The 13,521-nt window shown below is 34.6% G+C and overlaps 1 protein-coding gene across 4 annotated transcripts in view; it reads right to left on the reverse strand.

Annotated features, from left to right (window-relative positions):
• Positions 1-13,521, reverse strand: part of Lrba (LPS responsive beige-like anchor protein) — a 683,057-nt gene that overhangs the window by 552,059 nt on the left and 117,477 nt on the right. The window lies entirely within an intron of this gene.

Here is a 13,521-nt window from a genome sequence, read left to right on the forward strand (position 1 = left end):
TTGTTAGGATTAAGAACATGTGATCCTGCAATCTGTACACGTGGAAAAATGACAATTCATACCCCATTTGAATCAAATGTATGATATGTCAAGATCATTGTATTGTCTTGAGCAACTAATTAAAAAAAAAAGAACATGAGGAGATCAAAATAACATGAACTGCATCTGCACTTAATATTTATATACACTAATTTTTAACATAGAACATTTTTGTCCAAATCAGAATCCAATTGGTTTTATTCAACTTGCTAAATTTAAGCAGTAGATTTTGTTAAACAGGCCTCTTTTGCTTTTTAATCAAAATTTGGTTACTACTTCATATACACACACACATACACACATAAAAGTACCTCACATATTAGACACGGGAAAAACCCTGTAGTGCATCACTTATAATTTTATCTATTCATGAAATAATTACAAACACATGTACACTGCCCTATTTCAATACAGAGGAAAGTATAAGATAACAAAAGTAACCCAAGATAAATAATATTAAAATCTGAGAATATTTTCATGCAATGGCTTTACTCTGATGCTATGTTCAAATAAATGCATATGGATATTACATGTATTTTTAATTGGAAAACATTATAGTATATATATCATGACATTTTCAATGAAGAAAATAAAATTCAAGTAACAAATACATGAAAGGGAAATTTAAATAGTAACATTATTTCATTCTCATCATAGATATTAAAAAACTTCATTAAAATAGACTCAAAAATTCAAAATTCACAATTGAAGCAGGACATATGATGAGAATGACACCGAATTTAAAAATAGTCGCTTCTAATCAACGCCAAATGCTCCAAAATAGTGAATTAAATTTAATATCAGAGATAAAGTTAAATAATTTGACAGTAGAAAAAAATTTTGTATTTAAAATCTAAATGTAGACATTTAATTGATGAAAATTAAATGGCCAATCATATTTTGGAAATGCCACTGCCTATTCCAACCCAGTTTGGCACTTTTAAATTATCTTTTACCACTAAAGACTAGTCCCATTTGTTGATTCTTGTTATTAACTCTTGTGCTATGGGTGTCCTAGTAAGGAATTTGGAGCCCGACCCCACAATATGTAGATCGGAGCCAACTTTTTCTTCTATCAGACACAAAGTCTCTGATTTGATATCAAGCTCCTTGATCCATTTTGAGTTAACTTTTGTGCATGGCGAGAGAAGGGGATTCAGTTTCATTTTGTTGCATATGGATTTCCAGTTTTCCCAGCACCATTTGTTGAAGATGCTATCCTTCCTCCATTGCATGCTTTTAGCCCCTTTATCAAATATAAGATAGTTTTAACTTTGTGGATTAGTCTCTGTGTCCTCCATTCTGTACCATTGGTCCACCCGCCTGTTTTGGTACCAGTACCATGCTGTTTTTGTTACTATTGCTCTGTAGTATAGTTTGAAATCTGCTTTCGCTATGCCAGCTGATTCACACTTCCTGCTTAGAGTTGCTTTTGCTATTCTGGGTCTTTTATTTTTCCATATGAATTTCATGATTGCTTTATCTATTTCTACAAGAAATGCCGTTGGGATTTTGATTGGCATTGCATTAAACTTATGGAGAACTTTTGGTAATATTGCCATTTTGATGATGTTAGTTCTGCCTATCCATGAACAGGGTATATTTTTCCATCTTCTAAGATCTTCTATTTCTCTCTTTAGGGTTCTGTAGTTTTCATTGTATAAATCTTTCACCTCTTTTGTCAGGTTGATTCCCAAGTATTTTATTATTTTTTTTTTTTAGGATAATGTGAATGGGGTGTTTTTCCTCATTTCCGTTTCAGAAGTTTTGTCACTGATATACAGAAATGCCTTTGATTTATGCGTGTTGATTTTATATCCTGCCACTTTGCTGAATTCATTTACTAGTTCTAGTAGTTTCTTTGTAGACCCTTTTGGGTCTTCTAGGTATAGAATCATGTCATCCGCAAATAGTGATAATTTAAGTTCTTCTTTTCCTATTTTTATGACTTTAACTTCTTTCGTCTGTCTAATTGCTCTGGCCAGTGTTTCGAGAACTATATTGAATAGAAGTGGTGATAGAGGGCATCCCTGTCTTGTTCCAGATTTTAGAGGGAATGCCTTCAATTTTTCTCCATTCAGAATGATGCTAGCCTGAGGCTTTTACAATGTACTTAAACTAAAAAGTTTTTTTCAGCAAGAGAAACAATAAGAGAGGTAAATAGGGAGCCTACATCCTGGGAACAAATTTTTACTCCTCACACTTCAGATAGAGCCCTAATATCCAGAGTATACAAAGAACTCAAAATATTAAACAATAAGATAACAAATAACCCAATCAACAAATGGGCCAAGGACCTGAACAGACACTTCTCAGAGGAGGACATACAATCAATCAACAAGTACATGAAAAAATGCTCACCATTGCTAGCAGTCAGAGAAATGCAAATTAAAACCACCCTAAGATACCATCTCACTCCAGTAAGATTGGCAGCCATTATGAAGTCAAACAACAACAAGTGCTGGCGAGGATGTGGGGAAAAGGGTACACTTGTACATTGCTGGTGGGACTGCAAATTGGTGCGGCCAATTTGGAAAGCATTATGGAGATTCCTTGGAAAGCTGGGAATGGAACCACCATTTGACCCAGCTATTCCCCTTCTTGGACTATTCCCTAAAGACCTTAAAAGAGCGTACTATAGGGATACTGCTACAACGATGTTCATAGCAGCACAATTCACAATAGCTAGACTGTGGAACCAACCTAGATGCCCTGCAGTAGAAGAATGGATTAAAAAAATGTGGCATTTATACACAGGGGAGTATTACTCTGCACTAAAAAAATGACAAAATCATGGAATTTGCAGGGAAATGGATGGCACTAGAGCAGATTATGCTAAGTGAAGCTAGCCAATCCCTAAAAAACAAATGCCAGATGTCATCTTTGATATAAGGAGAGCAACTAAGAACAGAGCAGGGAGGAAGAGCATGAGAAGATCACCATTAAACAGGGACAAGAAGGGGGAGGGAAAGAGAGAGAGAAAGGAAATTGCATGGTAAAGGAAGAAGACCCTCATTGTTATACAAAATTACATATAAGAGGAAGTGAGGGGAAAGGGGGAAAAAAACAAGAGAGAGAAATGAATTACAGTAGATGGGGTAGAGAAAGCAGATGGGAGGGGAGGGGTGGGGAGGAGGGGGGACAGTAGAGGATAGGAAGAGCAGAAGAATACAACAGACACTAGTATGGCAGTATGTAAAAAAGTGGATGTGTAACCGACGTGAATCTGCAATATGTATAAGGGGTAAAAATGAGAGTTCATAATCTGCTTGAATCAAATGTATGAAATATGATATGTCAAGAGCTTTGTAATGTTTTGGACAACTAATAATAAAAAAATAAAAAAAAATAAAGACTAGTCCCCCTTCAATTTTCCGATCTTCTCCATTTAAGAGTATGTTTATACCTGCATTTAACTGTGACTTAACACATAAACTTCACTAAATACACCTTTAAGTGTTTCATGTTGTTCTTTGGACAATATGGTACTTATATTCCAGTGAAATTATATATCAACAGCCAGCTTAGATATTTTTCTCTCTCTCTCTCTCTCTCTCTCTCTCTCTCTCTCTCTCTCTCTCAAAAAATAATCAAAAAAATCCACCATTTTAAAATGTAATAATAAATTTTTTGGACTCAAGGAATAGTACCATATGAGATAAATCAGACTTAAAGGAATATTTTTAATCATGAGCTTGAGTTGTGGCTCAGCAGTAGAGCACTAGCAAGTGCATGAGTAGTAAAGTAGCAAGTGCATGGCCCTGGATTCAGTCCTTAGCACCACATAAAAATAAATTAATAAAAAAAGATATTGTGTCCAACTACAATTAAAAAATAAATATTTTTTTAAAGTTATTTTTAATCAATATAATATTTTTAAAATCTCTTTATCTATTGTTTGAAAGTAAACTGACTACTCTGAAATGAAATTAATTCTTTTTTTTTAAGAGAGAGTGAGAGAGGAGAGAGAGAGAGAATTTTTAATATTTATTTTTTTTTAGTTCTCATCTTTGTTGGTATGTGGTGCTGAGGATCGAACCTGGGCCGCATGCATGCCAGGCGAGCACGCTACCGCTTGAGCCACATCCCCAGCCCTGAAATTAATTCTTTACCTCTCTAAATATCAGTCCAAATCAGAAAAATTTTTATTTCTTCATAAAATAAATATAAGATTGAGAAAAGCAGCAAAACTTGAAACATTATAAAAATAAAATAGAGGAAATAACTTCCATCAGTGCTAATGTAGAGGTCAGCACTTTTCCTTCACAAAAAAAAAAAAAAAATTCAAAAAACAAACAAGCAAACAAAAACCTGAACAAGATTTTCAGATACAACCACTTCAGGGCATTTGGAACTGACTACGGAAAGACAACAAGCTCAAGTATTTATTCTGGGGAAATTGCAAGAAAATCAGGTTAAAAAAAAAAAGCCAAGAATCAGTGGCATATTGTTGGGGTTATGGCTCTCACTACCACCTGGGTTAGCCAGGGAGAACTGTCGCTTTACCAACTTTGGACCAGCAACAAAAAGCAGTAGTGTTGTTTTCTGAGAGGGCAAGCCTGACTTAAAGAATGAAAACCACAGTTACCAGCTGAAAGTGGCAGATCTGGTTATGAGTCAATGGGGAAAAAAAAGCAGCTTTGCTAGACCAAGTCTGCAGTCACAATTCAGGGTGAACGGCAGACCTGTCAGAAATTTAACAGGGTGATGCTGAACACGAAAAAGCCACCGAAGGACTGAGATACGTGCTCCCACAGTTCTTGCAGATTGGAAGAGAAGGCAAGGGAGAAGGGAGAAGTAGCTATGAGTTGGAATGCAATCCCCAAACACAGTGGATCAAGAGAGGATGTGGACATTATGGGCTGAAAGAAATCGATCACAACCTCTACATGAATCACTAACTAACCTATAAGAAATACTGAAGCATAATAAACTCTTGGCATGCTGTGTTAAACAAAAAAAGAAAAAAAATATGGAGCACAGAGAAATCAAGCTGTGGACCATGGAGAAGACAGAAGGCAAGTTATTTAAAAAACAAAAACAAAAACAAAAACCTAACTACTATGGGAAAAAAAGAGTCCAGAGTTGCTCTGATACTTACCCAGAATGCCTAGTTTTCAAACAAAAGAATTACATATGCAAAGAAACAAAAAAAAAAGTATAACCCATAATCAGGAAAAGAAAAATAATCAAACTTACTCTTAAGTTCTGAATATGAGATTTTTCAAAGATGTATAATAAATATGTTCAACAAATTTTAAAATGCTATGCCCTCCCCCCTCCCAAAAAAAAGACTGACAATGACTTAAAAACTGGAGTATCTTTATAAAGAGAAACTATTAATAAAAGCCACATGGAAATCCTAGAAATGAAAAATTCAACAAGAGCAAACAAGAAATTTACTTCAGAGTTGCTCACCTGCAGATTCAGGAGGCAAAATAAAGATTCTGTGAACCTGAAGAAAAACCAAAACAAATTATCCAATCTGAAGAACAAAGAGAAAAAAATGTGTGGACGAAAACTTAACCAATCTTTAGAGACCTATAAGACAATGTAGTGTGTCAATTTCAGTGTAATGAGAGTGCAAAAACAAAATGAAACAGGAAAGAGGCAGAAAAACATCTGCAGAAATTATGGAAAAAACTCCCACAATTTGATAAAGAAGAGCATCTACTTAAGAGATAAATTAACTCCACAAAGGAATAATAACAAAATGAATCATATTTAAACAAACCATAGCTGAGCTGCTGAAAAGCAAAGAAAAAAAACTCTGAGAGAAAAAAAAAAAAAAAAGATGGCTCAAGACATACAGGAAGAGCAACAACACAATTCATAGCTGTCATCTCTTCAGAAAACAACAAAGCCCAAAAGTCAGTGGAATGGCAGTCAAGTGCTAATAGGAAGAAAACCATAAATTAAGACTTCCTAACCAACCTAAATATCCTCCCAAAATGAAGGCAAATAAAAGTATTCCCAAATGAATAAAGAGTATAAAAGTTCATTGCTACAGATATGCCTTAAGAGAAATATTAAATAAAGCCCACCAGGATAAAAGGAGAGAATATAAGATTGTGAAACCACTTATAAAAAATAATTTTAAAAATCAACAGGGAGGGGTTGGGGATTTAGCCCAGTGGCAGAGCGCTTGCCTAGCATGCGTAAGGCCCTGGGTTCGGTCCTCAGCCCTGTAAAAAACAATTACTAAAAAAAAAATCAACAGGGAATTTTCATTCAACCACAAGAATAAGACAAATAAAGCCTTTCTGTCTTGAATATTACAACTAAAACTACAGGGGAGAATAAAAAAACAATTACCAAAGCACTACAAAGACTAAAAAGAGCAAGTGCATTGTATAGGGGAGTTACGAGTCAGAATCCCACATATGGAGATAAGGGTCTAAGTCTTTTTTTTTTTTATCTTCTGAATCTAACCAAAAAGCAGGCTCTGGATTCACACTTGGATATCAGAAACTCAGGTGGCCAAAGTTCTGAGAAACACTGTTTCTAGTTAGAAGAAATTAGAAAATACATCCTAGAAGGGAGCAGGGGATAGATGAGAACAGAGGAGAAGGATCCTCTAAATCTATAAAAGAACCTACAAAAGTCTGAAACTCTCCCAAGAAATACACACATACAGAACACACCCAAATCAGAAAAGCAGTCTTTCTAAATTCAAATAAGATTTGAAATACCCCCCAATTCTCTGCCTGCTTCCTGTGTGGAAAATGGACAACAAAGACCCAAAGCAAGGCAAGACAGATCTTGAAAATGAAAGGACACTGGAACTACAACACACAATGGAGAGGTAGAACTTGCAATATTATTCAGAACAGAAAAAAAATTAAAGCTATCTTGATTTGCAGACCAAAGATCTACATAGAAAATCATAAGGAATCAGCAAAAAAATCCATTTTACTAATAACTTATAGGAAAAAAAGATCAAACAAGCAAGGAACAATGAGAAGATTATAAATTCAAGGCCAGCCTGGGCAAAATGGAGACACACTCTCTCAGAAAAAAGAAAAAAATGAAAATTATATTATGTTAGTCAGCTTTACCTCACTGTGACCAAAATTCCTGACCAGAAAAACCTAAAGAAGAAAAAGGTTATTTGGAACTGTCTCTCCTTCTAGAGGTGACCCATATTTTGCCTCGAATACATATCCCTTGTGTTACCCCAAAGGCATCTCTGTTGAGAATGTCCCATTCTCCCTTGAATATGATGTACTTTCCTAAACAAATCTCTGGAGGAAAAAGGTTTATTTTGACGGACAGTCTCAGAGATTTAATCCATGGTCAGCTAAATCCATTGCTCTGGGTCTAAATTGAAGAAAAGGCTGTGAGAGCTACTCCATTCATGGCAGCCAGGGAGCAGAGGAGACACCAAGACCGAGGGAAGATGCACCCTTCCAGGATATGCCCCCAGACCCTCCTCGTCCCATCACACACTGCCTGCCTACAGTTATGACCCAGTTAATCTATTTAAATTATTAATCCATCAAATGGATTAATCCACTAATTAAGAGACAGCTCTCATAATATAATCATTTACCTCCTGCTCACACAGGACCTTTTGGGGAACACCTCATGTCCAAGCCATAGTGTGTATTTATAAGTGGTAGCAATGAATAAACAAAAATTTATGTTAAGAATATCATTTACAATTGCATCAGGAAATCTTAAATACTCAAAGATAAATCTGACAAAGAAATCTAAATACTAAATGTGAAATCTAAACTAATTTTTAAAACTATTCACTGAAAACTACTAAACTGCTCAAAACAAAGACTTAAATGGAGAAAGATGTAGAGTTCATAATTCAGAATCAATACTGGATCAATATTAAGTTATTATTTGTTCCCTCTGATTTATAGATTCAAGGTAATCACAAACTTCCAGCAAGCTTTTATAGAAACTGACAAGCCAATTCTAAAACATATCTGAAAATGCAACTGGTAAAAGAAGAACAAAGTATGAAAACTCACACTATCTAACCTTATGCCTACAGTAATTATAACAGTTTAGGTTTAGCATCAAGAAAAATAATTAATGTAAAAATAACTGAAATTTTCAACTAAGAAGGTAATCTGGTGAAGAAAAGATAATCGCTTCAACAAATGGTTCCAGAAGAACTGAATATTCATATGTAAAAAGAAAACAACCTTGATCCATGTCTCTCATCAAATACAAAAACTAACATTAAATTATGCATAAACTAAAATGTTAAAACTAAAACTATAAAACTTTTAGAAGAAAGTATTTCCAAACTTGACATGGGCAAAAAGTTTTTACATATGGCACAAATACAATAATCCATAAAAGAATTTGGACTTTATTATAATTAAGACTAACCACTCTTTGAAAGACTCTGGTAAGAGCACAAAGATATACCACAGACTGGAGAAAATATTTACAAAGTACATACCAGATAAAGTACTTATACCCAGACTATATGAAAATTCTTAAACACAAAAGCAGAAAATAAAAAACACAATTTAAAAAATGAGGGAAAGATTTGGGCATTTCACTCAAGAAACCTATACAAATGGCAAACAAGCAAATGATAAGATGCTGGACATAATTAGTTACTAAGGAAATGCAAATTAGAACTAGACTAGATACTATCACAAACTTATTAGAATGTTTAAAATTAAAGACTGATCATCCAAGTGTTGCTGAGAACATGAAGCGAGCAAATTCTCACATGCTACTTGGAGGAATATAAAATGACACTATAACTTTGGAAATCAGCTTAATGATTACCTAAAAATTAAAAATATACCTATCATTATATGCTGATATAATGATACATATCCAAGATATACAAAAGCATATATCCACACAAATACTTTACATGAATGTTCAAAGTAGGCTTGTTATCAAGAACCAGAAGCTAAAAATAAATGTCCACATAAAAGAATGGCTAAATAATTTGTGGGACATAACAAGTAATGGAATAGTATTCAATAACAAAAAAGAATAAACTATTGATATATGCAACAATATTGATAGATCCCAAAACAATTTATGGTGAGTGAAAGAGAAAGACAAATATTGCATACTACATGATTCCATTTATACAAAAATCTACAAATCCAATGTAAACTACAGTGACAATAAGCAGCTCACTATCTGACTTGGGATCAGTATAAGGAAAGAATTATAAAAGGGCACCAGGAAACTTTTGGCAGTGGCAGATTTGCCATTACCTTATTGTGGTGGTTTCATAGTTTATACATTATGTTGAAACTTAACCAATTATATATTTCAAACATGCAATTGTTTGCATGTCAATTATGCTGTACTAATACTATAAAAATCAAAATGATACTGCCAAACTTAGTGAAGCACACATTGAATCAAATAATTTTGTTACAGTAACAAATGGTGTCAAGTAAATGTTACAAAAAAACAACATTTTTAAGGTCTATAAAACACAAAACTAACCCAAACCCCACAGTTACAAAAATGCATTTTGCTAGAGCTTAACCTAGTCTTAAAATAACATATAATGAGAGGAGGGGTGTGGGGACTCTATCAGCATTTACTAACACAGGGGTTAGGAAACATCCCTGTGACTAATCAGATAGTAAATATATTGTGTGGGCCTTATCATCTCTGTCACACTCTCAGCTGTCACTGTAGCAAGAAAGCAGCAATAGTCAATATTTAAAAGAATCGGAGTGGCTGCAGCCCAACATATCTATTAAAATAGACCTTTATGGAAAAATCACCAAAAGAAGGCAACATAAGAAATACAAAAAAATATGATCAAAAGCAACAGTGGAAAGACAGTCATAAACAGGAAGAAGGCTGGGCTTGGTGGCACAGGCCTGTAATCCCAGCAACTCAGGAGGCTGAGGCAGGAGGACCAAAAGTTCAGAGCCAGCCTCAGCAACTTAGTGAAGCTCCAAGCAACTTAGCAAGACTCTGTCTCAAAATAAAAAATAGAAAGGGCTGGGGGTGTGGCTCAGTGGTTAAGACCCCTAGGTTCAATCCCTGGTATAAAAATAAAAAACAGGAAGAATGGGCTCTGGTGTACACCTTTAAAAAAAGAAGATGGAAGTTGAAATAATTCCCTTCTGATAGCTTTGATGAAGTAGATAAAGCTACTGTTGCTGAGAACAATAATGAAAAACTGTAAAAATCTGGAATCTTATCTGAATGGACAAATAAAATCAAGGTTTAACAATGGCAAAAGTGCAACTGACTTTTAAAAACAACTTTAATATATGGGCTACAAGATTTCTTCCACCAGCTGAGATGGTCCCTACACAGACTGATTTAGGATTACGATTCTCAAGAGATGATGTAACAGGACAATGGTAGAAGGGAGTTTTCACTAGAAACCAGTTCCAGCAGTCAACCAGGATAGGAAGGAAGTAAACAAGGATAGAAAAATGACAGACTAGTATAATAATAGGGAGATCAAGGGACAAAAGGTCTCTAGGAGCCTGAAGAGCATTGGAAAGAATGGTATCAGAAAAATGGAAGGAAACAGATGGGTGGGATCAATAAGCAAGACACTGGAGCATAAGATTTTTGATGTGGAAACATTGCAATGCTGAAAAGGTACAGATTTTTAAAACAGGAATAGATAAACAGAATGGCAGAAAGTGTCATCAAAGTTAAGGCATTAAAAACTGAAAGGTGGGGCCGGGTTGTGGCTCAGTGGCAAAGCCTTTGCCTAGCATGCATGAGGCACTGGGTCGAGCGCCAGCACCACATAAAAATAAAAACAAATAAAATAAAGGTATTGTGTCCATCTAAAACTAAAAATATATATACACATTTACAAAAAAACTGAAAGGTAAGGATACAAGGAATTATCCACAACGAATATGTTCAGTCCTAGGGAAACTAAGTCTGATATGAGGCTGTGAACCAAGAGTTCACACATTAAGACTAAAATTATATAGTACAAACTTTCATTGTCAAGAATTTCAATAACATAATTTTTACTCATAATTAAATGTCTATGTTCCTGCCTTAAAATAATTTTAAAGTAAAAATTAGTAAGATTCTATAATAATTAACAAAATACTGGACACTACTACACAAATACTAACAATACAAGGTTATAAAATTATAGACACCAAAATTTTAAAAACTACATCTTCACATAAACCTTTTAATTATTCTGAAACTAAGTTAACAAATATGAAATACCAAAGAAACAAGTTAATAAGACCAGTCTGTTTTGTATTAATATGATTACTAAGAATAAAAACTTCTGATCTTTATTTAGAAGATTTCAAACTCATTAAAAATCAAGCTGCTTATTAAAAATATTCATTCTTTGCAATGCTAGATAAATACAAATACTTATCCTATTTAAATACAGAATAAGACTCCAAAGCCTACTGAAACCCAACAGTCACAGGGACCACAAACCTAAGACTGAACATCTACAAACGCTTGGTAGTCATGTGCTTTCTTCCTTCACAAAAGTCTAGTAAATACATTCTTTGATTTGGGGGTAGGGGAACCTTGCCAATATCTACTTATAAACTCACAATACAGGTCAGAGAAAGAACAGAGTGATATGGTATAAGACTAAAACCATCTGACTAATTAAGAACAAGCAGTCAAGTATAGATTTTTCTTAATTTAAGAGCAACCTGGAGGACATTTAACATCATTTTGCTTTGAAATCTGAGATGGCTGCACAACATACATACATATATATATTTTTTTTCATAGGTTCTTATCTATAATTCTGTTCTAAATTATTTGGCTCTTTAGTATCTTTCTGTTTGTGACTAGGGCTGGTTTATCAGTAATTTGATCTATTTCAAAAAAATTATTAGACAATTGTGAGGAGAAACAGTAATTTCTGATTGTGGCAAAACTATAAATAAATGACACACTGTAAATAAATGCCTTTACTCTTATACTAATTTTATGGGTCAATTGGGCTAGGCTATGATACCCAAATATTTGGTTGAAGATTAATGCTAGATATTTTTGTAAAAGTATTTTTTTTTTTGGAGGGGGGGTGAGATTAACATTTAAATCATTTGTGAGTAAAGCATTCTCCAAAACAAGTGGTGGGCCTTATCTAATCATTTGAAGGTCTTGAAAATAGGCTAGGAAAAAAGTGACTTCCTTTAGAGGAAAAAGAAATTCTGTCAGTCTGCTTTTGGACCTAAATTGCATCAACTCTTCTTTGGCTCTACAGCCTACCTCTAAAGATTTTGGACTTCTCAGCCTCCATAGTCTTGTAGCCTAGTTCATTGAAATTTCTCTGTCTGAAACTCTGAAACTACCTTACACACACACACACACACACACACACACACACACACACACACACACTACTGGATCTGTTTCTCTGGAAAACTCTAAAAAATACATTTCTTAAGTATAATAGTCATTTCTGTCTTATAATAGCAAATAAAGGATATGTGATAAGATTAATGTGGGAAATTTATTATAATGAGACGATTAGTGACTCTAGCTGATCATTTAACAAAGTAGCTATTAAACTTTGTGTCACAAAAATCTTTTAAACTTCCCAATATGTAAATGGAAGGTATGGTGCTTTTGTCTGTGGTGGTTATTTTGAATTAAACGTTTTACATGTCTGTGTTCCCAAAAATTCATATGGTAAGGCTGCACGAACCCCCAGTGTGGCTGAATTGAAAATAGGGCCCCTAAAGCAATAATTAAGGTTAAATAAAGCCATTAAAATGGGACCCTGATCCAATAATGTTGGTATATTTATAAGAGACACCAGAGAGTTCATTCTCTCTCACTCTCTGCCATGCAAAGTCATAGAAAGCGAATGTCCAGCCCAAGAGAAAAGCCCTCACCAGACACCAACCCTGCTGTTACCTTTAGGTTGAACTTCCAGTATCCACCAATGTACAAATATAAAAAATAAAAAGTTTTTTATTGTATAAGCAGCCCAATCTATTGTATTCAGTTATGGTAGCCCAAGAAAACCAATATGATTTGGAATTAGGAGTCAGAAGAGGGGTGTGTGTGTGTGTGTGTGTGTGTGTGTGTGTGTGTATTTTATTTGTTTGTTCTACAAGTCTGGGGATGAAACCCAGAAAGCTCTACCATTGAGCTATATCCTAGTGCTTTGTGCTTTTCATTTTGAAACTGGATATCTCTAAGTTGCTGAGGCTGACCTCAAGCTTGCGAATCCCCTGCCTCAGCTTCCTGAGTTGGTGGAATTGCAGCCTTGCTTCACCACACCCAACAGAAGCAATATTTTAAAGGGAGGGCAGAGCTTCTCTTGAATAGCAATTGTATACTCCTGCTCTAGGACCCAAAGATAACTCTGCTGACATCAACCTTACAATAGTACTCAACATAGAAAATAGTGAAATGATGTATCTGTCTTTACTACTCAAATAGTAATAAAGAATGTTGGGCATAGTGGCAAATACCTGTAATCCCAGAGACACAGGAGGCTGAGATAGAACGATGAAAAGTTTGAGATGAGCCTCATCAACTTAGTGAGATTCAAAA

Source organism: Urocitellus parryii, chromosome 10 (assembly GCF_045843805.1).
Source record: "Urocitellus parryii isolate mUroPar1 chromosome 10, mUroPar1.hap1, whole genome shotgun sequence".
NCBI lineage: Eukaryota > Metazoa > Chordata > Mammalia > Rodentia > Sciuridae > Urocitellus > Urocitellus parryii.